The sequence below is a fragment of the Heloderma suspectum genome, chromosome 5 (assembly GCF_057233095.1).
Source record: "Heloderma suspectum isolate Gila_16-S chromosome 5, 16-S_ref, whole genome shotgun sequence".
NCBI lineage: Eukaryota > Metazoa > Chordata > Lepidosauria > Squamata > Helodermatidae > Heloderma > Heloderma suspectum.
Window position 1 is genome coordinate 235904881 of NC_139462.1, and position 27056 is coordinate 235931936.

The window sequence follows — 27056 nt, forward strand, 5'->3', positions numbered from 1 at the left end:
AGGGTTAGGGTTAGGGTTAGGGTTAGGGTTAGGGTTAGGGTTAGGGTTAGGGTTAGGGTTAGGGTTAGGGTTAGGGTTAGGGTTAGGGTTAGGGTTAGGGTTAGGGTTAGGGTTAGGGTTAGGGTTAGGGTTAGGGTTAGGGTTAGGGTTAGGGTTAGGGTTAGGGTTAGGGTTAGGGTTAGGGTTAGGGTTAGGGTTAGGGTTAGGGTTAGGGTTAGGGTTAGGGTTAGGGTTAGGGTTAGGGTTAGGGTTAGGGTTAGGGTTAGGGTTAGGGTTAGGGTTAGGGTTAGGGTTAGGGTTAGGGTTAGGGTTAGGGTTAGGGTTAGGGTTAGGGTTAGGGTTAGGGTTAGGGTTAGGGTTAGGGTTAGGGTTAGGGTTAGGGTTAGGGTTAGGGTTAGGGTTAGGGTTAGGGTTAGGGTTAGGGTTAGGGTTAGGGTTAGGGTTAGGGTTAGGGTTAGGGTTAGGGTTAGGGTTAGGGTTAGGGTTAGGGTTAGGGTTAGGGTTAGGGTTAGGGTTAGGGTTAGGGTTAGGGTTAGGGTTAGGGTTAGGGTTAGGGTTAGGGTTAGGGTTAGGGTTAGGGTTAGGGTTAGGGTTAGGGTTAGGGTTAGGGTTAGGGTTAGGGTTAGGGTTAGGGTTAGGGTTAGGGTTAGGGTTAGGGTTAGGGTTAGGGTTAGGGTTAGGGTTAGGGTTAGGGTTAGGGTTAGGGTTAGGGTTAGGGTTAGGGTTAGGGTTAGGGTTAGGGTTAGGGTTAGGGTTAGGGTTAGGGTTAGGGTTAGGGTTAGGGTTAGGGTTAGGGTTAGGGTTAGGGTTAGGGTTAGGGTTAGGGTTAGGGTTAGGGTTAGGGTTAGGGTTAGGGTTAGGGTTAGGGTTAGGGTTAGGGTTAGGGTTAGGGTTAGGGTTAGGGTTAGGGTTAGGGTTAGGGTTAGGGTTAGGGTTAGGGTTAGGGTTAGGGTTAGGGTTAGGGTTAGGGTTAGGGTTAGGGTTAGGGTTAGGGTTAGGGTTAGGGTTAGGGTTAGGGTTAGGGTTAGGGTTAGGGTTAGGGTTAGGGTTAGGGTTAGGGTTAGGGTTAGGGTTAGGGTTAGGGTTAGGGTTAGGGTTAGGGTTAGGGTTAGGGTTAGGGTTAGGGTTAGGGTTAGGGTTAGGGTTAGGGTTAGGGTTAGGGTTAGGGTTAGGGTTAGGGTTAGGGTTAGGGTTAGGGTTAGGGTTAGGGTTAGGGTTAGGGTTAGGGTTAGGGTTAGGGTTAGGGTTAGGGTTAGGGTTAGGGTTAGGGTTAGGGTTAGGGTTAGGGTTAGGGTTAGGGTTAGGGTTAGGGTTAGGGTTAGGGTTAGGGTTAGGGTTAGGGTTAGGGTTAGGGTTAGGGTTAGGGTTAGGGTTAGGGTTAGGGTTAGGGTTAGGGTTAGGGTTAGGGTTAGGGTTAGGGTTAGGGTTAGGGTTAGGGTTAGGGTTAGGGTTAGGGTTAGGGTTAGGGTTAGGGTTAGGGTTAGGGTTAGGGTTAGGGTTAGGGTTAGGGTTAGGGTTAGGGTTAGGGTTAGGGTTAGGGTTAGGGTTAGGGTTAGGGTTAGGGTTAGGGTTAGGGTTAGGGTTAGGGTTAGGGTTAGGGTTAGGGTTAGGGTTAGGGTTAGGGTTAGGGTTAGGGTTAGGGTTAGGGTTAGGGTTAGGGTTAGGGTTAGGGTTAGGGTTAGGGTTAGGGTTAGGGTTAGGGTTAGGGTTAGGGTTAGGGTTAGGGTTAGGGTTAGGGTTAGGGTTAGGGTTAGGGTTAGGGTTAGGGTTAGGGTTAGGGTTAGGGTTAGGGTTAGGGTTAGGGTTAGGGTTAGGGTTAGGGTTAGGGTTAGGGTTAGGGTTAGGGTTAGGGTTAGGGTTAGGGTTAGGGTTAGGGTTAGGGTTAGGGTTAGGGTTAGGGTTAGGGTTAGGGTTAGGGTTAGGGTTAGGGTTAGGGTTAGGGTTAGGGTTAGGGTTAGGGTTAGGGTTAGGGTTAGGGTTAGGGTTAGGGTTAGGGTTAGGGTTAGGGTTAGGGTTAGGGTTAGGGTTAGGGTTAGGGTTAGGGTTAGGGTTAGGGTTAGGGTTAGGGTTAGGGTTAGGGTTAGGGTTAGGGTTAGGGTTAGGGTTAGGGTTAGGGTTAGGGTTAGGGTTAGGGTTAGGGTTAGGGTTAGGGTTAGGGTTAGGGTTAGGGTTAGGGTTAGGGTTAGGGTTAGGGTTAGGGTTAGGGTTAGGGTTAGGGTTAGGGTTAGGGTTAGGGTTAGGGTTAGGGTTAGGGTTAGGGTTAGGGTTAGGGTTAGGGTTAGGGTTAGGGTTAGGGTTAGGGTTAGGGTTAGGGTTAGGGTTAGGGTTAGGGTTAGGGTTAGGGTTAGGGTTAGGGTTAGGGTTAGGGTTAGGGTTAGGGTTAGGGTTAGGGTTAGGGTTAGGGTTAGGGTTAGGGTTAGGGTTAGGGTTAGGGTTAGGGTTAGGGTTAGGGTTAGGGTTAGGGTTAGGGTTAGGGTTAGGGTTAGGGTTAGGGTTAGGGTTAGGGTTAGGGTTAGGGTTAGGGTTAGGGTTAGGGTTAGGGTTAGGGTTAGGGTTAGGGTTAGGGTTAGGGTTAGGGTTAGGGTTAGGGTTAGGGTTAGGGTTAGGGTTAGGGTTAGGGTTAGGGTTAGGGTTAGGGTTAGGGTTAGGGTTAGGGTTAGGGTTAGGGTTAGGGTTAGGGTTAGGGTTAGGGTTAGGGTTAGGGTTAGGGTTAGGGTTAGGGTTAGGGTTAGGGTTAGGGTTAGGGTTAGGGTTAGGGTTAGGGTTAGGGTTAGGGTTAGGGTTAGGGTTAGGGTTAGGGTTAGGGTTAGGGTTAGGGTTAGGGTTAGGGTTAGGGTTAGGGTTAGGGTTAGGGTTAGGGTTAGGGTTAGGGTTAGGGTTAGGGTTAGGGTTAGGGTTAGGGTTAGGGTTAGGGTTAGGGTTAGGGTTAGGGTTAGGGTTAGGGTTAGGGTTAGGGTTAGGGTTAGGGTTAGGGTTAGGGTTAGGGTTAGGGTTAGGGTTAGGGTTAGGGTTAGGGTTAGGGTTAGGGTTAGGGTTAGGGTTAGGGTTAGGGTTAGGGTTAGGGTTAGGGTTAGGGTTAGGGTTAGGGTTAGGGTTAGGGTTAGGGTTAGGGTTAGGGTTAGGGTTAGGGTTAGGGTTAGGGTTAGGGTTAGGGTTAGGGTTAGGGTTAGGGTTAGGGTTAGGGTTAGGGTTAGGGTTAGGGTTAGGGTTAGGGTTAGGGTTAGGGTTAGGGTTAGGGTTAGGGTTAGGGTTAGGGTTAGGGTTAGGGTTAGGGTTAGGGTTAGGGTTAGGGTTAGGGTTAGGGTTAGGGTTAGGGTTAGGGTTAGGGTTAGGGTTAGGGTTAGGGTTAGGGTTAGGGTTAGGGTTAGGGTTAGGGTTAGGGTTAGGGTTAGGGTTAGGGTTAGGGTTAGGGTTAGGGTTAGGGTTAGGGTTAGGGTTAGGGTTAGGGTTAGGGTTAGGGTTAGGGTTAGGGTTAGGGTTAGGGTTAGGGTTAGGGTTAGGGTTAGGGTTAGGGTTAGGGTTAGGGTTAGGGTTAGGGTTAGGGTTAGGGTTAGGGTTAGGGTTAGGGTTAGGGTTAGGGTTAGGGTTAGGGTTAGGGTTAGGGTTAGGGTTAGGGTTAGGGTTAGGGTTAGGGTTAGGGTTAGGGTTAGGGTTAGGGTTAGGGTTAGGGTTAGGGTTAGGGTTAGGGTTAGGGTTAGGGTTAGGGTTAGGGTTAGGGTTAGGGTTAGGGTTAGGGTTAGGGTTAGGGTTAGGGTTAGGGTTAGGGTTAGGGTTAGGGTTAGGGTTAGGGTTAGGGTTAGGGTTAGGGTTAGGGTTAGGGTTAGGGTTAGGGTTAGGGTTAGGGTTAGGGTTAGGGTTAGGGTTAGGGTTAGGGTTAGGGTTAGGGTTAGGGTTAGGGTTAGGGTTAGGGTTAGGGTTAGGGTTAGGGTTAGGGTTAGGGTTAGGGTTAGGGTTAGGGTTAGGGTTAGGGTTAGGGTTAGGGTTAGGGTTAGGGTTAGGGTTAGGGTTAGGGTTAGGGTTAGGGTTAGGGTTAGGGTTAGGGTTAGGGTTAGGGTTAGGGTTAGGGTTAGGGTTAGGGTTAGGGTTAGGGTTAGGGTTAGGGTTAGGGTTAGGGTTAGGGTTAGGGTTAGGGTTAGGGTTAGGGTTAGGGTTAGGGTTAGGGTTAGGGTTAGGGTTAGGGTTAGGGTTAGGGTTAGGGTTAGGGTTAGGGTTAGGGTTAGGGTTAGGGTTAGGGTTAGGGTTAGGGTTAGGGTTAGGGTTAGGGTTAGGGTTAGGGTTAGGGTTAGGGTTAGGGTTAGGGTTAGGGTTAGGGTTAGGGTTAGGGTTAGGGTTAGGGTTAGGGTTAGGGTTAGGGTTAGGGTTAGGGTTAGGGTTAGGGTTAGGGTTAGGGTTAGGGTTAGGGTTAGGGTTAGGGTTAGGGTTAGGGTTAGGGTTAGGGTTAGGGTTAGGGTTAGGGTTAGGGTTAGGGTTAGGGTTAGGGTTAGGGTTAGGGTTAGGGTTAGGGTTAGGGTTAGGGTTAGGGTTAGGGTTAGGGTTAGGGTTAGGGTTAGGGTTAGGGTTAGGGTTAGGGTTAGGGTTAGGGTTAGGGTTAGGGTTAGGGTTAGGGTTAGGGTTAGGGTTAGGGTTAGGGTTAGGGTTAGGGTTAGGGTTAGGGTTAGGGTTAGGGTTAGGGTTAGGGTTAGGGTTAGGGTTAGGGTTAGGGTTAGGGTTAGGGTTAGGGTTAGGGTTAGGGTTAGGGTTAGGGTTAGGGTTAGGGTTAGGGTTAGGGTTAGGGTTAGGGTTAGGGTTAGGGTTAGGGTTAGGGTTAGGGTTAGGGTTAGGGTTAGGGTTAGGGTTAGGGTTAGGGTTAGGGTTAGGGTTAGGGTTAGGGTTAGGGTTAGGGTTAGGGTTAGGGTTAGGGTTAGGGTTAGGGTTAGGGTTAGGGTTAGGGTTAGGGTTAGGGTTAGGGTTAGGGTTAGGGTTAGGGTTAGGGTTAGGGTTAGGGTTAGGGTTAGGGTTAGGGTTAGGGTTAGGGTTAGGGTTAGGGTTAGGGTTAGGGTTAGGGTTAGGGTTAGGGTTAGGGTTAGGGTTAGGGTTAGGGTTAGGGTTAGGGTTAGGGTTAGGGTTAGGGTTAGGGTTAGGGTTAGGGTTAGGGTTAGGGTTAGGGTTAGGGTTAGGGTTAGGGTTAGGGTTAGGGTTAGGGTTAGGGTTAGGGTTAGGGTTAGGGTTAGGGTTAGGGTTAGGGTTAGGGTTAGGGTTAGGGTTAGGGTTAGGGTTAGGGTTAGGGTTAGGGTTAGGGTTAGGGTTAGGGTTAGGGTTAGGGTTAGGGTTAGGGTTAGGGTTAGGGTTAGGGTTAGGGTTAGGGTTAGGGTTAGGGTTAGGGTTAGGGTTAGGGTTAGGGTTAGGGTTAGGGTTAGGGTTAGGGTTAGGGTTAGGGTTAGGGTTAGGGTTAGGGTTAGGGTTAGGGTTAGGGTTAGGGTTAGGGTTAGGGTTAGGGTTAGGGTTAGGGTTAGGGTTAGGGTTAGGGTTAGGGTTAGGGTTAGGGTTAGGGTTAGGGTTAGGGTTAGGGTTAGGGTTAGGGTTAGGGTTAGGGTTAGGGTTAGGGTTAGGGTTAGGGTTAGGGTTAGGGTTAGGGTTAGGGTTAGGGTTAGGGTTAGGGTTAGGGTTAGGGTTAGGGTTAGGGTTAGGGTTAGGGTTAGGGTTAGGGTTAGGGTTAGGGTTAGGGTTAGGGTTAGGGTTAGGGTTAGGGTTAGGGTTAGGGTTAGGGTTAGGGTTAGGGTTAGGGTTAGGGTTAGGGTTAGGGTTAGGGTTAGGGTTAGGGTTAGGGTTAGGGTTAGGGTTAGGGTTAGGGTTAGGGTTAGGGTTAGGGTTAGGGTTAGGGTTAGGGTTAGGGTTAGGGTTAGGGTTAGGGTTAGGGTTAGGGTTAGGGTTAGGGTTAGGGTTAGGGTTAGGGTTAGGGTTAGGGTTAGGGTTAGGGTTAGGGTTAGGGTTAGGGTTAGGGTTAGGGTTAGGGTTAGGGTTAGGGTTAGGGTTAGGGTTAGGGTTAGGGTTAGGGTTAGGGTTAGGGTTAGGGTTAGGGTTAGGGTTAGGGTTAGGGTTAGGGTTAGGGTTAGGGTTAGGGTTAGGGTTAGGGTTAGGGTTAGGGTTAGGGTTAGGGTTAGGGTTAGGGTTAGGGTTAGGGTTAGGGTTAGGGTTAGGGTTAGGGTTAGGGTTAGGGTTAGGGTTAGGGTTAGGGTTAGGGTTAGGGTTAGGGTTAGGGTTAGGGTTAGGGTTAGGGTTAGGGTTAGGGTTAGGGTTAGGGTTAGGGTTAGGGTTAGGGTTAGGGTTAGGGTTAGGGTTAGGGTTAGGGTTAGGGTTAGGGTTAGGGTTAGGGTTAGGGTTAGGGTTAGGGTTAGGGTTAGGGTTAGGGTTAGGGTTAGGGTTAGGGTTAGGGTTAGGGTTAGGGTTAGGGTTAGGGTTAGGGTTAGGGTTAGGGTTAGGGTTAGGGTTAGGGTTAGGGTTAGGGTTAGGGTTAGGGTTAGGGTTAGGGTTAGGGTTAGGGTTAGGGTTAGGGTTAGGGTTAGGGTTAGGGTTAGGGTTAGGGTTAGGGTTAGGGTTAGGGTTAGGGTTAGGGTTAGGGTTAGGGTTAGGGTTAGGGTTAGGGTTAGGGTTAGGGTTAGGGTTAGGGTTAGGGTTAGGGTTAGGGTTAGGGTTAGGGTTAGGGTTAGGGTTAGGGTTAGGGTTAGGGTTAGGGTTAGGGTTAGGGTTAGGGTTAGGGTTAGGGTTAGGGTTAGGGTTAGGGTTAGGGTTAGGGTTAGGGTTAGGGTTAGGGTTAGGGTTAGGGTTAGGGTTAGGGTTAGGGTTAGGGTTAGGGTTAGGGTTAGGGTTAGGGTTAGGGTTAGGGTTAGGGTTAGGGTTAGGGTTAGGGTTAGGGTTAGGGTTAGGGTTAGGGTTAGGGTTAGGGTTAGGGTTAGGGTTAGGGTTAGGGTTAGGGTTAGGGTTAGGGTTAGGGTTAGGGTTAGGGTTAGGGTTAGGGTTAGGGTTAGGGTTAGGGTTAGGGTTAGGGTTAGGGTTAGGGTTAGGGTTAGGGTTAGGGTTAGGGTTAGGGTTAGGGTTAGGGTTAGGGTTAGGGTTAGGGTTAGGGTTAGGGTTAGGGTTAGGGTTAGGGTTAGGGTTAGGGTTAGGGTTAGGGTTAGGGTTAGGGTTAGGGTTAGGGTTAGGGTTAGGGTTAGGGTTAGGGTTAGGGTTAGGGTTAGGGTTAGGGTTAGGGTTAGGGTTAGGGTTAGGGTTAGGGTTAGGGTTAGGGTTAGGGTTAGGGTTAGGGTTAGGGTTAGGGTTAGGGTTAGGGTTAGGGTTAGGGTTAGGGTTAGGGTTAGGGTTAGGGTTAGGGTTAGGGTTAGGGTTAGGGTTAGGGTTAGGGTTAGGGTTAGGGTTAGGGTTAGGGTTAGGGTTAGGGTTAGGGTTAGGGTTAGGGTTAGGGTTAGGGTTAGGGTTAGGGTTAGGGTTAGGGTTAGGGTTAGGGTTAGGGTTAGGGTTAGGGTTAGGGTTAGGGTTAGGGTTAGGGTTAGGGTTAGGGTTAGGGTTAGGGTTAGGGTTAGGGTTAGGGTTAGGGTTAGGGTTAGGGTTAGGGTTAGGGTTAGGGTTAGGGTTAGGGTTAGGGTTAGGGTTAGGGTTAGGGTTAGGGTTAGGGTTAGGGTTAGGGTTAGGGTTAGGGTTAGGGTTAGGGTTAGGGTTAGGGTTAGGGTTAGGGTTAGGGTTAGGGTTAGGGTTAGGGTTAGGGTTAGGGTTAGGGTTAGGGTTAGGGTTAGGGTTAGGGTTAGGGTTAGGGTTAGGGTTAGGGTTAGGGTTAGGGTTAGGGTTAGGGTTAGGGTTAGGGTTAGGGTTAGGGTTAGGGTTAGGGTTAGGGTTAGGGTTAGGGTTAGGGTTAGGGTTAGGGTTAGGGTTAGGGTTAGGGTTAGGGTTAGGGTTAGGGTTAGGGTTAGGGTTAGGGTTAGGGTTAGGGTTAGGGTTAGGGTTAGGGTTAGGGTTAGGGTTAGGGTTAGGGTTAGGGTTAGGGTTAGGGTTAGGGTTAGGGTTAGGGTTAGGGTTAGGGTTAGGGTTAGGGTTAGGGTTAGGGTTAGGGTTAGGGTTAGGGTTAGGGTTAGGGTTAGGGTTAGGGTTAGGGTTAGGGTTAGGGTTAGGGTTAGGGTTAGGGTTAGGGTTAGGGTTAGGGTTAGGGTTAGGGTTAGGGTTAGGGTTAGGGTTAGGGTTAGGGTTAGGGTTAGGGTTAGGGTTAGGGTTAGGGTTAGGGTTAGGGTTAGGGTTAGGGTTAGGGTTAGGGTTAGGGTTAGGGTTAGGGTTAGGGTTAGGGTTAGGGTTAGGGTTAGGGTTAGGGTTAGGGTTAGGGTTAGGGTTAGGGTTAGGGTTAGGGTTAGGGTTAGGGTTAGGGTTAGGGTTAGGGTTAGGGTTAGGGTTAGGGTTAGGGTTAGGGTTAGGGTTAGGGTTAGGGTTAGGGTTAGGGTTAGGGTTAGGGTTAGGGTTAGGGTTAGGGTTAGGGTTAGGGTTAGGGTTAGGGTTAGGGTTAGGGTTAGGGTTAGGGTTAGGGTTAGGGTTAGGGTTAGGGTTAGGGTTAGGGTTAGGGTTAGGGTTAGGGTTAGGGTTAGGGTTAGGGTTAGGGTTAGGGTTAGGGTTAGGGTTAGGGTTAGGGTTAGGGTTAGGGTTAGGGTTAGGGTTAGGGTTAGGGTTAGGGTTAGGGTTAGGGTTAGGGTTAGGGTTAGGGTTAGGGTTAGGGTTAGGGTTAGGGTTAGGGTTAGGGTTAGGGTTAGGGTTAGGGTTAGGGTTAGGGTTAGGGTTAGGGTTAGGGTTAGGGTTAGGGTTAGGGTTAGGGTTAGGGTTAGGGTTAGGGTTAGGGTTAGGGTTAGGGTTAGGGTTAGGGTTAGGGTTAGGGTTAGGGTTAGGGTTAGGGTTAGGGTTAGGGTTAGGGTTAGGGTTAGGGTTAGGGTTAGGGTTAGGGTTAGGGTTAGGGTTAGGGTTAGGGTTAGGGTTAGGGTTAGGGTTAGGGTTAGGGTTAGGGTTAGGGTTAGGGTTAGGGTTAGGGTTAGGGTTAGGGTTAGGGTTAGGGTTAGGGTTAGGGTTAGGGTTAGGGTTAGGGTTAGGGTTAGGGTTAGGGTTAGGGTTAGGGTTAGGGTTAGGGTTAGGGTTAGGGTTAGGGTTAGGGTTAGGGTTAGGGTTAGGGTTAGGGTTAGGGTTAGGGTTAGGGTTAGGGTTAGGGTTAGGGTTAGGGTTAGGGTTAGGGTTAGGGTTAGGGTTAGGGTTAGGGTTAGGGTTAGGGTTAGGGTTAGGGTTAGGGTTAGGGTTAGGGTTAGGGTTAGGGTTAGGGTTAGGGTTAGGGTTAGGGTTAGGGTTAGGGTTAGGGTTAGGGTTAGGGTTAGGGTTAGGGTTAGGGTTAGGGTTAGGGTTAGGGTTAGGGTTAGGGTTAGGGTTAGGGTTAGGGTTAGGGTTAGGGTTAGGGTTAGGGTTAGGGTTAGGGTTAGGGTTAGGGTTAGGGTTAGGGTTAGGGTTAGGGTTAGGGTTAGGGTTAGGGTTAGGGTTAGGGTTAGGGTTAGGGTTAGGGTTAGGGTTAGGGTTAGGGTTAGGGTTAGGGTTAGGGTTAGGGTTAGGGTTAGGGTTAGGGTTAGGGTTAGGGTTAGGGTTAGGGTTAGGGTTAGGGTTAGGGTTAGGGTTAGGGTTAGGGTTAGGGTTAGGGTTAGGGTTAGGGTTAGGGTTAGGGTTAGGGTTAGGGTTAGGGTTAGGGTTAGGGTTAGGGTTAGGGTTAGGGTTAGGGTTAGGGTTAGGGTTAGGGTTAGGGTTAGGGTTAGGGTTAGGGTTAGGGTTAGGGTTAGGGTTAGGGTTAGGGTTAGGGTTAGGGTTAGGGTTAGGGTTAGGGTTAGGGTTAGGGTTAGGGTTAGGGTTAGGGTTAGGGTTAGGGTTAGGGTTAGGGTTAGGGTTAGGGTTAGGGTTAGGGTTAGGGTTAGGGTTAGGGTTAGGGTTAGGGTTAGGGTTAGGGTTAGGGTTAGGGTTAGGGTTAGGGTTAGGGTTAGGGTTAGGGTTAGGGTTAGGGTTAGGGTTAGGGTTAGGGTTAGGGTTAGGGTTAGGGTTAGGGTTAGGGTTAGGGTTAGGGTTAGGGTTAGGGTTAGGGTTAGGGTTAGGGTTAGGGTTAGGGTTAGGGTTAGGGTTAGGGTTAGGGTTAGGGTTAGGGTTAGGGTTAGGGTTAGGGTTAGGGTTAGGGTTAGGGTTAGGGTTAGGGTTAGGGTTAGGGTTAGGGTTAGGGTTAGGGTTAGGGTTAGGGTTAGGGTTAGGGTTAGGGTTAGGGTTAGGGTTAGGGTTAGGGTTAGGGTTAGGGTTAGGGTTAGGGTTAGGGTTAGGGTTAGGGTTAGGGTTAGGGTTAGGGTTAGGGTTAGGGTTAGGGTTAGGGTTAGGGTTAGGGTTAGGGTTAGGGTTAGGGTTAGGGTTAGGGTTAGGGTTAGGGTTAGGGTTAGGGTTAGGGTTAGGGTTAGGGTTAGGGTTAGGGTTAGGGTTAGGGTTAGGGTTAGGGTTAGGGTTAGGGTTAGGGTTAGGGTTAGGGTTAGGGTTAGGGTTAGGGTTAGGGTTAGGGTTAGGGTTAGGGTTAGGGTTAGGGTTAGGGTTAGGGTTAGGGTTAGGGTTAGGGTTAGGGTTAGGGTTAGGGTTAGGGTTAGGGTTAGGGTTAGGGTTAGGGTTAGGGTTAGGGTTAGGGTTAGGGTTAGGGTTAGGGTTAGGGTTAGGGTTAGGGTTAGGGTTAGGGTTAGGGTTAGGGTTAGGGTTAGGGTTAGGGTTAGGGTTAGGGTTAGGGTTAGGGTTAGGGTTAGGGTTAGGGTTAGGGTTAGGGTTAGGGTTAGGGTTAGGGTTAGGGTTAGGGTTAGGGTTAGGGTTAGGGTTAGGGTTAGGGTTAGGGTTAGGGTTAGGGTTAGGGTTAGGGTTAGGGTTAGGGTTAGGGTTAGGGTTAGGGTTAGGGTTAGGGTTAGGGTTAGGGTTAGGGTTAGGGTTAGGGTTAGGGTTAGGGTTAGGGTTAGGGTTAGGGTTAGGGTTAGGGTTAGGGTTAGGGTTAGGGTTAGGGTTAGGGTTAGGGTTAGGGTTAGGGTTAGGGTTAGGGTTAGGGTTAGGGTTAGGGTTAGGGTTAGGGTTAGGGTTAGGGTTAGGGTTAGGGTTAGGGTTAGGGTTAGGGTTAGGGTTAGGGTTAGGGTTAGGGTTAGGGTTAGGGTTAGGGTTAGGGTTAGGGTTAGGGTTAGGGTTAGGGTTAGGGTTAGGGTTAGGGTTAGGGTTAGGGTTAGGGTTAGGGTTAGGGTTAGGGTTAGGGTTAGGGTTAGGGTTAGGGTTAGGGTTAGGGTTAGGGTTAGGGTTAGGGTTAGGGTTAGGGTTAGGGTTAGGGTTAGGGTTAGGGTTAGGGTTAGGGTTAGGGTTAGGGTTAGGGTTAGGGTTAGGGTTAGGGTTAGGGTTAGGGTTAGGGTTAGGGTTAGGGTTAGGGTTAGGGTTAGGGTTAGGGTTAGGGTTAGGGTTAGGGTTAGGGTTAGGGTTAGGGTTAGGGTTAGGGTTAGGGTTAGGGTTAGGGTTAGGGTTAGGGTTAGGGTTAGGGTTAGGGTTAGGGTTAGGGTTAGGGTTAGGGTTAGGGTTAGGGTTAGGGTTAGGGTTAGGGTTAGGGTTAGGGTTAGGGTTAGGGTTAGGGTTAGGGTTAGGGTTAGGGTTAGGGTTAGGGTTAGGGTTAGGGTTAGGGTTAGGGTTAGGGTTAGGGTTAGGGTTAGGGTTAGGGTTAGGGTTAGGGTTAGGGTTAGGGTTAGGGTTAGGGTTAGGGTTAGGGTTAGGGTTAGGGTTAGGGTTAGGGTTAGGGTTAGGGTTAGGGTTAGGGTTAGGGTTAGGGTTAGGGTTAGGGTTAGGGTTAGGGTTAGGGTTAGGGTTAGGGTTAGGGTTAGGGTTAGGGTTAGGGTTAGGGTTAGGGTTAGGGTTAGGGTTAGGGTTAGGGTTAGGGTTAGGGTTAGGGTTAGGGTTAGGGTTAGGGTTAGGGTTAGGGTTAGGGTTAGGGTTAGGGTTAGGGTTAGGGTTAGGGTTAGGGTTAGGGTTAGGGTTAGGGTTAGGGTTAGGGTTAGGGTTAGGGTTAGGGTTAGGGTTAGGGTTAGGGTTAGGGTTAGGGTTAGGGTTAGGGTTAGGGTTAGGGTTAGGGTTAGGGTTAGGGTTAGGGTTAGGGTTAGGGTTAGGGTTAGGGTTAGGGTTAGGGTTAGGGTTAGGGTTAGGGTTAGGGTTAGGGTTAGGGTTAGGGTTAGGGTTAGGGTTAGGGTTAGGGTTAGGGTTAGGGTTAGGGTTAGGGTTAGGGTTAGGGTTAGGGTTAGGGTTAGGGTTAGGGTTAGGGTTAGGGTTAGGGTTAGGGTTAGGGTTAGGGTTAGGGTTAGGGTTAGGGTTAGGGTTAGGGTTAGGGTTAGGGTTAGGGTTAGGGTTAGGGTTAGGGTTAGGGTTAGGGTTAGGGTTAGGGTTAGGGTTAGGGTTAGGGTTAGGGTTAGGGTTAGGGTTAGGGTTAGGGTTAGGGTTAGGGTTAGGGTTAGGGTTAGGGTTAGGGTTAGGGTTAGGGTTAGGGTTAGGGTTAGGGTTAGGGTTAGGGTTAGGGTTAGGGTTAGGGTTAGGGTTAGGGTTAGGGTTAGGGTTAGGGTTAGGGTTAGGGTTAGGGTTAGGGTTAGGGTTAGGGTTAGGGTTAGGGTTAGGGTTAGGGTTAGGGTTAGGGTTAGGGTTAGGGTTAGGGTTAGGGTTAGGGTTAGGGTTAGGGTTAGGGTTAGGGTTAGGGTTAGGGTTAGGGTTAGGGTTAGGGTTAGGGTTAGGGTTAGGGTTAGGGTTAGGGTTAGGGTTAGGGTTAGGGTTAGGGTTAGGGTTAGGGTTAGGGTTAGGGTTAGGGTTAGGGTTAGGGTTAGGGTTAGGGTTAGGGTTAGGGTTAGGGTTAGGGTTAGGGTTAGGGTTAGGGTTAGGGTTAGGGTTAGGGTTAGGGTTAGGGTTAGGGTTAGGGTTAGGGTTAGGGTTAGGGTTAGGGTTAGGGTTAGGGTTAGGGTTAGGGTTAGGGTTAGGGTTAGGGTTAGGGTTAGGGTTAGGGTTAGGGTTAGGGTTAGGGTTAGGGTTAGGGTTAGGGTTAGGGTTAGGGTTAGGGTTAGGGTTAGGGTTAGGGTTAGGGTTAGGGTTAGGGTTAGGGTTAGGGTTAGGGTTAGGGTTAGGGTTAGGGTTAGGGTTAGGGTTAGGGTTAGGGTTAGGGTTAGGGTTAGGGTTAGGGTTAGGGTTAGGGTTAGGGTTAGGGTTAGGGTTAGGGTTAGGGTTAGGGTTAGGGTTAGGGTTAGGGTTAGGGTTAGGGTTAGGGTTAGGGTTAGGGTTAGGGTTAGGGTTAGGGTTAGGGTTAGGGTTAGGGTTAGGGTTAGGGTTAGGGTTAGGGTTAGGGTTAGGGTTAGGGTTAGGGTTAGGGTTAGGGTTAGGGTTAGGGTTAGGGTTAGGGTTAGGGTTAGGGTTAGGGTTAGGGTTAGGGTTAGGGTTAGGGTTAGGGTTAGGGTTAGGGTTAGGGTTAGGGTTAGGGTTAGGGTTAGGGTTAGGGTTAGGGTTAGGGTTAGGGTTAGGGTTAGGGTTAGGGTTAGGGTTAGGGTTAGGGTTAGGGTTAGGGTTAGGGTTAGGGTTAGGGTTAGGGTTAGGGTTAGGGTTAGGGTTAGGGTTAGGGTTAGGGTTAGGGTTAGGGTTAGGGTTAGGGTTAGGGTTAGGGTTAGGGTTAGGGTTAGGGTTAGGGTTAGGGTTAGGGTTAGGGTTAGGGTTAGGGTTAGGGTTAGGGTTAGGGTTAGGGTTAGGGTTAGGGTTAGGGTTAGGGTTAGGGTTAGGGTTAGGGTTAGGGTTAGGGTTAGGGTTAGGGTTAGGGTTAGGGTTAGGGTTAGGGTTAGGGTTAGGGTTAGGGTTAGGGTTAGGGTTAGGGTTAGGGTTAGGGTTAGGGTTAGGGTTAGGGTTAGGGTTAGGGTTAGGGTTAGGGTTAGGGTTAGGGTTAGGGTTAGGGTTAGGGTTAGGGTTAGGGTTAGGGTTAGGGTTAGGGTTAGGGTTAGGGTTAGGGTTAGGGTTAGGGTTAGGGTTAGGGTTAGGGTTAGGGTTAGGGTTAGGGTTAGGGTTAGGGTTAGGGTTAGGGTTAGGGTTAGGGTTAGGGTTAGGGTTAGGGTTAGGGTTAGGGTTAGGGTTAGGGTTAGGGTTAGGGTTAGGGTTAGGGTTAGGGTTAGGGTTAGGGTTAGGGTTAGGGTTAGGGTTAGGGTTAGGGTTAGGGTTAGGGTTAGGGTTAGGGTTAGGGTTAGGGTTAGGGTTAGGGTTAGGGTTAGGGTTAGGGTTAGGGTTAGGGTTAGGGTTAGGGTTAGGGTTAGGGTTAGGGTTAGGGTTAGGGTTAGGGTTAGGGTTAGGGTTAGGGTTAGGGTTAGGGTTAGGGTTAGGGTTAGGGTTAGGGTTAGGGTTAGGGTTAGGGTTAGGGTTAGGGTTAGGGTTAGGGTTAGGGTTAGGGTTAGGGTTAGGGTTAGGGTTAGGGTTAGGGTTAGGGTTAGGGTTAGGGTTAGGGTTAGGGTTAGGGTTAGGGTTAGGGTTAGGGTTAGGGTTAGGGTTAGGGTTAGGGTTAGGGTTAGGGTTAGGGTTAGGGTTAGGGTTAGGGTTAGGGTTAGGGTTAGGGTTAGGGTTAGGGTTAGGGTTAGGGTTAGGGTTAGGGTTAGGGTTAGGGTTAGGGTTAGGGTTAGGGTTAGGGTTAGGGTTAGGGTTAGGGTTAGGGTTAGGGTTAGGGTTAGGGTTAGGGTTAGGGTTAGGGTTAGGGTTAGGGTTAGGGTTAGGGTTAGGGTTAGGGTTAGGGTTAGGGTTAGGGTTAGGGTTAGGGTTAGGGTTAGGGTTAGGGTTAGGGTTAGGGTTAGGGTTAGGGTTAGGGTTAGGGTTAGGGTTAGGGTTAGGGTTAGGGTTAGGGTTAGGGTTAGGGTTAGGGTTAGGGTTAGGGTTAGGGTTAGGGTTAGGGTTAGGGTTAGGGTTAGGGTTAGGGTTAGGGTTAGGGTTAGGGTTAGGGTTAGGGTTAGGGTTAGGGTTAGGGTTAGGGTTAGGGTTAGGGTTAGGGTTAGGGTTAGGGTTAGGGTTAGGGTTAGGGTTAGGGTTAGGGTTAGGGTTAGGGTTAGGGTTAGGGTTAGGGTTAGGGTTAGGGTTAGGGTTAGGGTTAGGGTTAGGGTTAGGGTTAGGGTTAGGGTTAGGGTTAGGGTTAGGGTTAGGGTTAGGGTTAGGGTTAGGGTTAGGGTTAGGGTTAGGGTTAGGGTTAGGGTTAGGGTTAGGGTTAGGGTTAGGGTTAGGGTTAGGGTTAGGGTTAGGGTTAGGGTTAGGGTTAGGGTTAGGGTTAGGGTTAGGGTTAGGGTTAGGGTTAGGGTTAGGGTTAGGGTTAGGGTTAGGGTTAGGGTTAGGGTTAGGGTTAGGGTTAGGGTTAGGGTTAGGGTTAGGGTTAGGGTTAGGGTTAGGGTTAGGGTTAGGGTTAGGGTTAGGGTTAGGGTTAGGGTTAGGGTTAGGGTTAGGGTTAGGGTTAGGGTTAGGGTTAGGGTTAGGGTTAGGGTTAGGGTTAGGGTTAGGGTTAGGGTTAGGGTTAGGGTTAGGGTTAGGGTTAGGGTTAGGGTTAGGGTTAGGGTTAGGGTTAGGGTTAGGGTTAGGGTTAGGGTTAGGGTTAGGGTTAGGGTTAGGGTTAGGGTTAGGGTTAGGGTTAGGGTTAGGGTTAGGGTTAGGGTTAGGGTTAGGGTTAGGGTTAGGGTTAGGGTTAGGGTTAGGGTTAGGGTTAGGGTTAGGGTTAGGGTTAGGGTTAGGGTTAGGGTTAGGGTTAGGGTTAGGGTTAGGGTTAGGGTTAGGGTTAGGGTTAGGGTTAGGGTTAGGGTTAGGGTTAGGGTTAGGGTTAGGGTTAGGGTTAGGGTTAGGGTTAGGGTTAGGGTTAGGGTTAGGGTTAGGGTTAGGGTTAGGGTTAGGGTTAGGGTTAGGGTTAGGGTTAGGGTTAGGGTTAGGGTTAGGGTTAGGGTTAGGGTTAGGGTTAGGGTTAGGGTTAGGGTTAGGGTTAGGGTTAGGGTTAGGGTTAGGGTTAGGGTTAGGGTTAGGGTTAGGGTTAGGGTTAGGGTTAGGGTTAGGGTTAGGGTTAGGGTTAGGGTTAGGGTTAGGGTTAGGGTTAGGGTTAGGGTTAGGGTTAGGGTTAGGGTTAGGGTTAGGGTTAGGGTTAGGGTTAGGGTTAGGGTTAGGGTTAGGGTTAGGGTTAGGGTTAGGGTTAGGGTTAGGGTTAGGGTTAGGGTTAGGGTTAGGGTTAGGGTTAGGGTTAGGGTTAGGGTTAGGGTTAGGGTTAGGGTTAGGGTTAGGGTTAGGGTTAGGGTTAGGGTTAGGGTTAGGGTTAGGGTTAGGGTTAGGGTTAGGGTTAGGGTTAGGGTTAGGGTTAGGGTTAGGGTTAGGGTTAGGGTTAGGGTTAGGGTTAGGGTTAGGGTTAGGGTTAGGGTTAGGGTTAGGGTTAGGGTTAGGGTTAGGGTTAGGGTTAGGGTTAGGGTTAGGGTTAGGGTTAGGGTTAGGGTTAGGGTTAGGGTTAGGGTTAGGGTTAGGGTTAGGGTTAGGGTTAGGGTTAGGGTTAGGGTTAGGGTTAGGGTTAGGGTTAGGGTTAGGGTTAGGGTTAGGGTTAGGGTTAGGGTTAGGGTTAGGGTTAGGGTTAGGGTTAGGGTTAGGGTTAGGGTTAGGGTTAGGGTTAGGGTTAGGGTTAGGGTTAGGGTTAGGGTTAGGGTTAGGGTTAGGGTTAGGGTTAGGGTTAGGGTTAGGGTTAGGGTTAGGGTTAGGGTTAGGGTTAGGGTTAGGGTTAGGGTTAGGGTTAGGGTTAGGGTTAGGGTTAGGGTTAGGGTTAGGGTTAGGGTTAGGGTTAGGGTTAGGGTTAGGGTTAGGGTTAGGGTTAGGGTTAGGGTTAGGGTTAGGGTTAGGGTTAGGGTTAGGGTTAGGGTTAGGGTTAGGGTTAGGGTTAGGGTTAGGGTTAGGGTTAGGGTTAGGGTTAGGGTTAGGGTTAGGGTTAGGGTTAGGGTTAGGGTTAGGGTTAGGGTTAGGGTTAGGGTTAGGGTTAGGGTTAGGGTTAGGGTTAGGGTTAGGGTTAGGGTTAGGGTTAGGGTTAGGGTTAGGGTTAGGGTTAGGGTTAGGGTTAGGGTTAGGGTTAGGGTTAGGGTTAGGGTTAGGGTTAGGGTTAGGGTTAGGGTTAGGGTTAGGGTTAGGGTTAGGGTTAGGGTTAGGGTTAGGGTTAGGGTTAGGGTTAGGGTTAGGGTTAGGGTTAGGGTTAGGGTTAGGGTTAGGGTTAGGGTTAGGGTTAGGGTTAGGGTTAGGGTTAGGGTTAGGGTTAGGGTTAGGGTTAGGGTTAGGGTTAGGGTTAGGGTTAGGGTTAGGGTTAGGGTTAGGGTTAGGGTTAGGGTTAGGGTTAGGGTTAGGGTTAGGGTTAGGGTTAGGGTTAGGGTTAGGGTTAGGGTTAGGGTTAGGGTTAGGGTTAGGGTTAGGGTTAGGGTTAGGGTTAGGGTTAGGGTTAGGGTTAGGGTTAGGGTTAGGGTTAGGGTTAGGGTTAGGGTTAGGGTTAGGGTTAGGGTTAGGGTTAGGGTTAGGGTTAGGGTTAGGGTTAGGGTTAGGGTTAGGGTTAGGGTTAGGGTTAGGGTTAGGGTTAGGGTTAGGGTTAGGGTTAGGGTTAGGGTTAGGGTTAGGGTTAGGGTTAGGGTTAGGGTTAGGGTTAGGGTTAGGGTTAGGGTTAGGGTTAGGGTTAGGGTTAGGGTTAGGGTTAGGGTTAGGGTTAGGGTTAGGGTTAGGGTTAGGGTTAGGGTTAGGGTTAGGGTTAGGGTTAGGGTTAGGGTTAGGGTTAGGGTTAGGGTTAGGGTTAGGGTTAGGGTTAGGGTTAGGGTTAGGGTTAGGGTTAGGGTTAGGGTTAGGGTTAGGGTTAGGGTTAGGGTTAGGGTTAGGGTTAGGGTTAGGGTTAGGGTTAGGGTTAGGGTTAGGGTTAGGGTTAGGGTTAGGGTTAGGGTTAGGGTTAGGGTTAGGGTTAGGGTTAGGGTTAGGGTTAGGGTTAGGGTTAGGGTTAGGGTTAGGGTTAGGGTTAGGGTTAGGGTTAGGGTTAGGGTTAGGGTTAGGGTTAGGGTTAGGGTTAGGGTTAGGGTTAGGGTTAGGGTTAGGGTTAGGGTTAGGGTTAGGGTTAGGGTTAGGGTTAGGGTTAGGGTTAGGGTTAGGGTTAGGGTTAGGGTTAGGGTTAGGGTTAGGGTTAGGGTTAGGGTTAGGGTTAGGGTTAGGGTTAGGGTTAGGGTTAGGGTTAGGGTTAGGGTTAGGGTTAGGGTTAGGGTTAGGGTTAGGGTTAGGGTTAGGGTTAGGGTTAGGGTTAGGGTTAGGGTTAGGGTTAGGGTTAGGGTTAGGGTTAGGGTTAGGGTTAGGGTTAGGGTTAGGGTTAGGGTTAGGGTTAGGGTTAGGGTTAGGGTTAGGGTTAGGGTTAGGGTTAGGGTTAGGGTTAGGGTTAGGGTTAGGGTTAGGGTTAGGGTTAGGGTTAGGGTTAGGGTTAGGGTTAGGGTTAGGGTTAGGGTTAGGGTTAGGGTTAGGGTTAGGGTTAGGGTTAGGGTTAGGGTTAGGGTTAGGGTTAGGGTTAGGGTTAGGGTTAGGGTTAGGGTTAGGGTTAGGGTTAGGGTTAGGGTTAGGGTTAGGGTTAGGGTTAGGGTTAGGGTTAGGGTTAGGGTTAGGGTTAGGGTTAGGGTTAGGGTTAGGGTTAGGGTTAGGGTTAGGGTTAGGGTTAGGGTTAGGGTTAGGGTTAGGGTTAGGGTTAGGGTTAGGGTTAGGGTTAGGGTTAGGGTTAGGGTTATGGTTAGGGTATGGTTATGGTTATGGATATGGTTATGGATAGGGAATGGAATGGAATGGAATGGAATGGAATGGAATGGAATGGAATGGAATGGAATGGAATGGAATGGAATGGAATGGATTAGGGTTAGGGTTAGGGTTAGGGTTAGGGTTAGGGTTAGGGTTAGGGTTAGGGTTAGGGTTAGGGTTAGGGTTAGGGTTAGGGTTAGGGTTAGGGTTAGGGTTAGGGTTAGGGTTAGGGTTAGGGTTAGGGTTAGGGTTAGGGTTAGGGTTAGGGTTAGGGTTAGGGTTAGGGTTAGGGTTAGGGTTAGGGTTAGGGTTAGGGTTAGGGTTAGGGTTAGGGTTAGGGTTAGGGTTAGGGTTAGGGTTAGGGTTAGGGTTAGGGTTAGGGTTAGGGTTAGGGTTAGGGTTAGGGTTAGGGTTAGGGTTAGGGTTAGGGTTAGGGTTAGGGTTAGGGTTAGGGTTAGGGTTAGGGTTAGGGTTAGGGTTAGGGTTAGGGTTAGGGTTAGGGTTAGGGTTAGGGTTAGGGTTAGGGTTAGGGTTAGGGTTAGGGTTAGGGTTAGGGTTAGGGTTAGGGTTAGGGTTAGGGTTAGGGTTAGGGTTAGGGTTAGGGTTAGGGTTAGGGTTAGGGTTAGGGTTAGGGTTAGGGTTAGGGTTAGGGTTAGGGTTAGGGTTAGGGTTAGGGTTAGGGTTAGGGTTAGGGTTAGGGTTAGGGTTAGGGTTAGGGTTAGGGTTAGGGTTAGGGTTAGGGTTAGGGTTAGGGTTAGGGTTAGGGTTAGGGTTAGGGTTAGGGTTAGGGTTAGGGTTAGGGTTAGGGTTAGGGTTAGGGTTAGGGTTAGGGTTAGGGTTAGGGTTAGGGTTAGGGTTAGGGTTAGGGTTAGGGTTAGGGTTAGGGTTAGGGTTAGGGTTAGGGTTAGGGTTAGGGTTAGGGTTAGGGTTAGGGTTAGGGTTAGGGTTAGGGTTAGGGTTAGGGTTAGGGTTAGGGTTAGGGTTAGGGTTAGGGTTAGGGTTAGGGTTAGGGTTAGGGTTAGGGTTAGGGTTAGGGTTAGGGTTAGGGTTAGGGTTAGGGTTAGGGTTAGGGTTAGGGTTAGGGTTAGGGTTAGGGTTAGGGTTAGGGTTAGGGTTAGGGTTAGGGTTAGGGTTAGGGTTAGGGTTAGGGTTAGGGTTAGGGTTAGGGTTAGGGTTAGGGTTAGGGTTAGGGTTAGGGTTAGGGTTAGGGTTAGGGTTAGGGTTAGGGTTAGGGTTAGGGTTAGGGTTAGGGTTAGGGTTAGGGTTAGGGTTAGGGTTAGGGTTAGGGTTAGGGTTAGGGTTAGGGTTAGGGTTAGGGTTAGGGTTAGGGTTAGGGTTAGGGTTAGGGTTAGGGTTAGGGTTAGGGTTAGGGTTAGGGTTAGGGTTAGGGTTAGGGTTAGGGTTAGGGTTAGGGTTAGGGTTAGGGTTAGGGTTAGGGTTAGGGTTAGGGTTAGGGTTAGGGTTAGGGTTAGGGTTAGGGTTAGGGTTAGGGTTAGGGTTAGGGTTAGGGTTAGGGTTAGGGTTAGGGTTAGGGTTAGGGTTAGGGTTAGGGTTAGGGTTAGGGTTAGGGTTAGGGTTAGGGTTAGGGTTAGGGTTAGGGTTAGGGTTAGGGTTAGGGTTAGGGTTAGGGTTAGGGTTAGGGTTAGGGTTAGGGTTAGGGTTAGGGTTAGGGTTAGGGTTAGGGTTAGGGTTAGGGTTAGGGTTAGGGTTAGGGTTAGGGTTAGGGTTAGGGTTAGGGTTAGGGTTAGGGTTAGGGTTAGGGTTAGGGTTAGGGTTAGGGTTAGGGTTAGGGTTAGGGTTAGGGTTAGGGTTAGGGTTAGGGTTAGGGTTAGGGTTAGGGTTAGGGTTAGGGTTAGGGTTAGGGTTAGGGTTAGGGTTAGGGTTAGGGTTAGGGTTAGGGTTAGGGTTAGGGTTAGGGTTAGGGTTAGGGTTAGGGTTAGGGTTAGGGTTAGGGTTAGGGTTAGGGTTAGGGTTAGGGTTAGGGTTAGGGTTAGGGTTAGGGTTAGGGTTAGGGTTAGGGTTAGGGTTAGGGTTAGGGTTAGGGTTAGGGTTAGGGTTAGGGTTAGGGTTAGGGTTAGGGTTAGGGTTAGGGTTAGGGTTAGGGTTAGGGTTAGGGTTAGGGTTAGGGTTAGGGTTAGGGTTAGGGTTAGGGTTAGGGTTAGGGTTAGGGTTAGGGTTAGGGTTAGGGTTAGGGTTAGGGTTAGGGTTAGGGTTAGGGTTAGGGTTAGGGTTAGGGTTAGGGTTAGGGTTAGGGTTAGGGTTAGGGTTAGGGTTAGGGTTAGGGTTAGGGTTAGGGTTAGGGTTAGGGTTAGGGTTAGGGTTAGGGTTAGGGTTAGGGTTAGGGTTAGGGTTAGGGTTAGGGTTAGGGTTAGGGTTAGGGTTAGGGTTAGGGTTAGGGTTAGGGTTAGGGTTAGGGTTAGGGTTAGGGTTAGGGTTAGGGTTAGGGTTAGGGTTAGGGTTAGGGTTAGGGTTAGGGTTAGGGTTAGGGTTAGGGTTAGGGTTAGGGTTAGGGTTAGGGTTAGGGTTAGGGTTAGGGTTAGGGTTAGGGTTAGGGTTAGGGTTAGGGTTAGGGTTAGGGTTAGGGTTAGGGTTAGGGTTAGGGTTAGGGTTAGGGTTAGGGTTAGGGTTAGGGTTAGGGTTAGGGTTAGGGTTAGGGTTAGGGTTAGGGTTAGGGTTAGGGTTAGGGTTAGGGTTAGGGTTAGGGTTAGGGTTAGGGTTAGGGTTAGGGTTAGGGTTAGGGTTAGGGTTAGGGTTAGGGTTAGGGTTAGGGTTAGGGTTAGGGTTAGGGTTAGGGTTAGGGTTAGGGTTAGGGTTAGGGTTAGGGTTAGGGTTAGGGTTAGGGTTAGGGTTAGGGTTAGGGTTAGGGTTAGGGTTAGGGTTAGGGTTAGGGTTAGGGTTAGGGTTAGGGTTAGGGTTAGGGTTAGGGTTAGGGTTAGGGTTAGGGTTAGGGTTAGGGTTAGGGTTAGGGTTAGGGTTAGGGTTAGGGTTAGGGTTAGGGTTAGGGTTAGGGTTAGGGTTAGGGTTAGGGTTAGGGTTAGGGTTAGGGTTAGGGTTAGGGTTAGGGTTAGGGTTAGGGTTAGGGTTAGGGTTAGGGTTAGGGTTAGGGTTAGGGTTAGGGTTAGGGTTAGGGTTAGGGTTAGGGTTAGGGTTAGGGTTAGGGTTAGGGTTAGGGTTAGGGTTAGGGTTAGGGTTAGGGTTAGGGTTAGGGTTAGGGTTAGGGTTAGGGTTAGGGTTAGGGTTAGGGTTAGGGTTAGGGTTAGGGTTAGGGTTAGGGTTAGGGTTAGGGTTAGGGTTAGGGTTAGGGTTAGGGTTAGGGTTAGGGTTAGGGTTAGGGTTAGGGTTAGGGTTAGGGTTAGGGTTAGGGTTAGGGTTAGGGTTAGGGTTAGGGTTAGGGTTAGGGTTAGGGTTAGGGTTAGGGTTAGGGTTAGGGTTAGGGTTAGGGTTAGGGTTAGGGTTAGGGTTAGGGTTAGGGTTAGGGTTAGGGTTAGGGTTAGGGTTAGGGTTAGGGTTAGGGTTAGGGTTAGGGTTAGGGTTAGGGTTAGGGTTAGGGTTAGGGTTAGGGTTAGGGTTAGGGTTAGGGTTAGGGTTAGGGTTAGGGTTAGGGTTAGGGTTAGGGTTAGGGTTAGGGTTAGGGTTAGGGTTAGGGTTAGGGTTAGGGTTAGGGTTAGGGTTAGGGTTAGGGTTAGGGTTAGGGTTAGGGTTAGGGTTAGGGTTAGGGTTAGGGTTAGGGTTAGGGTTAGGGTTAGGGTTAGGGTTAGGGTTAGGGTTAGGGTTAGGGTTAGGGTTAGGGTTAGGGTTAGGGTTAGGGTTAGGGTTAGGGTTAGGGTTAGGGTTAGGGTTAGGGTTAGGGTTAGGGTTAGGGTTAGGGTTAGGGTTAGGGTTAGGGTTAGGGTTAGGGTTAGGGTTAGGGTTAGGGTTAGGGTTAGGGTTAGGGTTAGGGTTAGGGTTAGGGTTAGGGTTAGGGTTAGGGTTAGGGTTAGGGTTAGGGTTAGGGTTAGGGTTAGGGTTAGGGTTAGGGTTAGGGTTAGGGTTAGGGTTAGGGTTAGGGTTAGGGTTAGGGTTAGGGTTAGGGTTAGGGTTAGGGTTAGGGTTAGGGTTAGGGTTAGGGTTAGGGTTAGGGTTAGGGTTAGGGTTAGGGTTAGGGTTAGGGTTAGGGTTAGGGTTAGGGTTAGGGTTAGGGTTAGGGTTAGGGTTAGGGTTAGGGTTAGGGTTAGGGTTAGGGTTAGGGTTAGGGTTAGGGTTAGGGTTAGGGTTAGGGTTAGGGTTAGGGTTAGGGTTAGGGTTAGGGTTAGGGTTAGGGTTAGGGTTAGGGTTAGGGTTAGGGTTAGGGTTAGGGTTAGGGTTAGGGTTAGGGTTAGGGTTAGGGTTAGGGTTAGGGTTAGGGTTAGGGTTAGGGTTAGGGTTAGGGTTAGGGTTAGGGTTAGGGTTAGGGTTAGGGTTAGGGTTAGGGTTAGGGTTAGGGTTAGGGTTAGGGTTAGGGTTAGGGTTAGGGTTAGGGTTAGGGTTAGGGTTAGGGTTAGGGTTAGGGTTAGGGTTAGGGTTAGGGTTAGGGTTAGGGTTAGGGTTAGGGTTAGGGTTAGGGTTAGGGTTAGGGTTAGGGTTAGGGTTAGGGTTAGGGTTAGGGTTAGGGTTAGGGTTAGGGTTAGGGTTAGGGTTAGGGTTAGGGTTAGGGTTAGGGTTAGGGTTAGGGTTAGGGTTAGGGTTAGGGTTAGGGTTAGGGTTAGGGTTAGGGTTAGGGTTAGGGTTAGGGTTAGGGTTAGGGTTAGGGTTAGGGTTAGGGTTAGGGTTAGGGTTAGGGTTAGGGTTAGGGTTAGGGTTAGGGTTAGGGTTAGGGTTAGGGTTAGGGTTAGGGTTAGGGTTAGGGTTAGGGTTAGGGTTAGGGTTAGGGTTAGGGTTAGGGTTAGGGTTAGGGTTAGGGTTAGGGTTAGGGTTAGGGTTAGGGTTAGGGTTAGGGTTAGGGTTAGGGTTAGGGTTAGGGTTAGGGTTAGGGTTAGGGTTAGGGTTAGGGTTAGGGTTAGGGTTAGGGTTAGGGTTAGGGTTAGGGTTAGGGTTAGGGTTAGGGTTAGGGTTAGGGTTAGGGTTAGGGTTAGGGTTAGGGTTAGGGTTAGGGTTAGGGTTAGGGTTAGGGTTAGGGTTAGGGTTAGGGTTAGGGTTAGGGTTAGGGTTAGGGTTAGGGTTAGGGTTAGGGTTAGGGTTAGGGTTAGGGTTAGGGTTAGGGTTAGGGTTAGGGTTAGGGTTAGGGTTAGGGTTAGGGTTAGGGTTAGGGTTAGGGTTAGGGTTAGGGTTAGGGTTAGGGTTAGGGTTAGGGTTAGGGTTAGGGTTAGGGTTAGGGTTAGGGTTAGGGTTAGGGTTAGGGTTAGGGTTAGGGTTAGGGTTAGGGTTAGGGTTAGGGTTAGGGTTAGGGTTAGGGTTAGGGTTAGGGTTAGGGTTAGGGTTAGGGTTAGGGTTAGGGTTAGGGTTAGGGTTAGGGTTAGGGTTAGGGTTAGGGTTAGGGTTAGGGTTAGGGTTAGGGTTAGGGTTAGGGTTAGGGTTAGGGTTAGGGTTAGGGTTAGGGTTAGGGTTAGGGTTAGGGTTAGGGTTAGGGTTAGGGTTAGGGTTAGGGTTAGGGTTAGGGTTAGGGTTAGGGTTAGGGTTAGGGTTAGGGTTAGGGTTAGGGTTAGGGTTAGGGTTAGGGTTAGGGTTAGGGTTAGGGTTAGGGTTAGGGTTAGGGTTAGGGTTAGGGTTAGGGTTAGGGTTAGGGTTAGGGTTAGGGTTAGGGTTAGGGTTAGGGTTAGGGTTAGGGTTAGGGTTAGGGTTAGGGTTAGGGTTAGGGTTAGGGTTAGGGTTAGGGTTAGGGTTAGGGTTAGGGTTAGGGTTAGGGTTAGGGTTAGGGTTAGGGTTAGGGTTAGGGTTAGGGTTAGGGTTAGGGTTAGGGTTAGGGTTAGGGTTAGGGTTAGGGTTAGGGTTAGGGTTAGGGTTAGGGTTAGGGTTAGGGTTAGGGTTAGGGTTAGGGTTAGGGTTAGGGTTAGGGTTAGGGTTAGGGTTAGGGTTAGGGTTAGGGTTAGGGTTAGGGTTAGGGTTAGGGTTAGGGTTAGGGTTAGGGTTAGGGTTAGGGTTAGGGTTAGGGTTAGGGTTAGGGTTAGGGTTAGGGTTAGGGTTAGGGTTAGGGTTAGGGTTAGGGTTAGGGTTAGGGTTAGGGTTAGGGTTAGGGTTAGGGTTAGGGTTAGGGTTAGGGTTAGGGTTAGGGTTAGGGTTAGGGTTAGGGTTAGGGTTAGGGTTAGGGTTAGGGTTAGGGTTAGGGTTAGGGTTAGGGTTAGGGTTAGGGTTAGGGTTAGGGTTAGGGTTAGGGTTAGGGTTAGGGTTAGGGTTAGGGTTAGGGTTAGGGTTAGGGTTAGGGTTAGGGTTAGGGTTAGGGTTAGGGTTAGGGTTAGGGTTAGGGTTAGGGTTAGGGTTAGGGTTAGGGTTAGGGTTAGGGTTAGGGTTAGGGTTAGGGTTAGGGTTAGGGTTAGGGTTAGGGTTAGGGTTAGGGTTAGGGTTAGGGTTAGGGTTAGGGTTAGGGTTAGGGTTAGGGTTAGGGTTAGGGTTAGGGTTAGGGTTAGGGTTAGGGTTAGGGTTAGGGTTAGGGTTAGGGTTAGGGTTAGGGTTAGGGTTAGGGTTAGGGTTAGGGTTAGGGTTAGGGTTAGGGTTAGGGTTAGGGTTAGGGTTAGGGTTAGGGTTAGGGTTAGGGTTAGGGTTAGGGTTAGGGTTAGGGTTAGGGTTAGGGTTAGGGTTAGGGTTAGGGTTAGGGTTAGGGTTAGGGTTAGGGTTAGGGTTAGGGTTAGGGTTAGGGTTAGGGTTAGGGTTAGGGTTAGGGTTAGGGTTAGGGTTAGGGTTAGGGTTAGGGTTAGGGTTAGGGTTAGGGTTAGGGTTAGGGTTAGGGTTAGGGTTAGGGTTAGGGTTAGGGTTAGGGTTAGGGTTAGGGTTAGGGTTAGGGTTAGGGTTAGGGTTAGGGTTAGGGTTAGGGTTAGGGTTAGGGTTAGGGTTAGGGTTAGGGTTAGGGTTAGGGTTAGGGTTAGGGTTAGGGTTAGGGTTAGGGTTAGGGTTAGGGTTAGGGTTAGGGTTAGGGTTAGGGTTAGGGTTAGGGTTAGGGTTAGGGTTAGGGTTAGGGTTAGGGTTAGGGTTAGGGTTAGGGTTAGGGTTAGGGTTAGGGTTAGGGTTAGGGTTAGGGTTAGGGTTAGGGTTAGGGTTAGGGTTAGGGTTAGGGTTAGGGTTAGGGTTAGGGTTAGGGTTAGGGTTAGGGTTAGGGTTAGGGTTAGGGTTAGGGTTAGGGTTAGGGTTAGGGTTAGGGTTAGGGTTAGGGTTAGGGTTAGGGTTAGGGTTAGGGTTAGGGTTAGGGTTAGGGTTAGGGTTAGGGTTAGGGTTAGGGTTAGGGTTAGGGTTAGGGTTAGGGTTAGGGTTAGGGTTAGGGTTAGGGTTAGGGTTAGGGTTAGGGTTAGGGTTAGGGTTAGGGTTAGGGTTAGGGTTAGGGTTAGGGTTAGGGTTAGGGTTAGGGTTAGGGTTAGGGTTAGGGTTAGGGTTAGGGTTAGGGTTAGGGTTAGGGTTAGGGTTAGGGTTAGGGTTAGGGTTAGGGTTAGGGTTAGGGTTAGGGTTAGGGTTAGGGTTAGGGTTAGGGTTAGGGTTAGGGTTAGGGTTAGGGTTAGGGTTAGGGTTAGGGTTAGGGTTAGGGTTAGGGTTAGGGTTAGGGTTAGGGTTAGGGTTAGGGTTAGGGTTAGGGTTAGGGTTAGGGTTAGGGTTAGGGTTAGGGTTAGGGTTAGGGTTAGGGTTAGGGTTAGGGTTAGGGTTAGGGTTAGGGTTAGGGTTAGGGTTAGGGTTAGGGTTAGGGTTAGGGTTAGGGTTAGGGTTAGGGTTAGGGTTAGGGTTAGGGTTAGGGTTAGGGTTAGGGTTAGGGTTAGGGTTAGGGTTAGGGTTAGGGTTAGGGTTAGGGTTAGGGTTAGGGTTAGGGTTAGGGTTAGGGTTAGGGTTAGGGTTAGGGTTAGGGTTAGGGTTAGGGTTAGGGTTAGGGTTAGGGTTAGGGTTAGGGTTAGGGTTAGGGTTAGGGTTAGGGTTAGGGTTAGGGTTAGGGTTAGGGTTAGGGTTAGGGTTAGGGTTAGGGTTAGGGTTAGGGTTAGGGTTAGGGTTAGGGTTAGGGTTAGGGTTAGGGTTAGGGTTAGGGTTAGGGTTAGGGTTAGGGTTAGGGTTAGGGTTAGGGTTAGGGTTAGGGTTAGGGTTAGGGTTAGGGT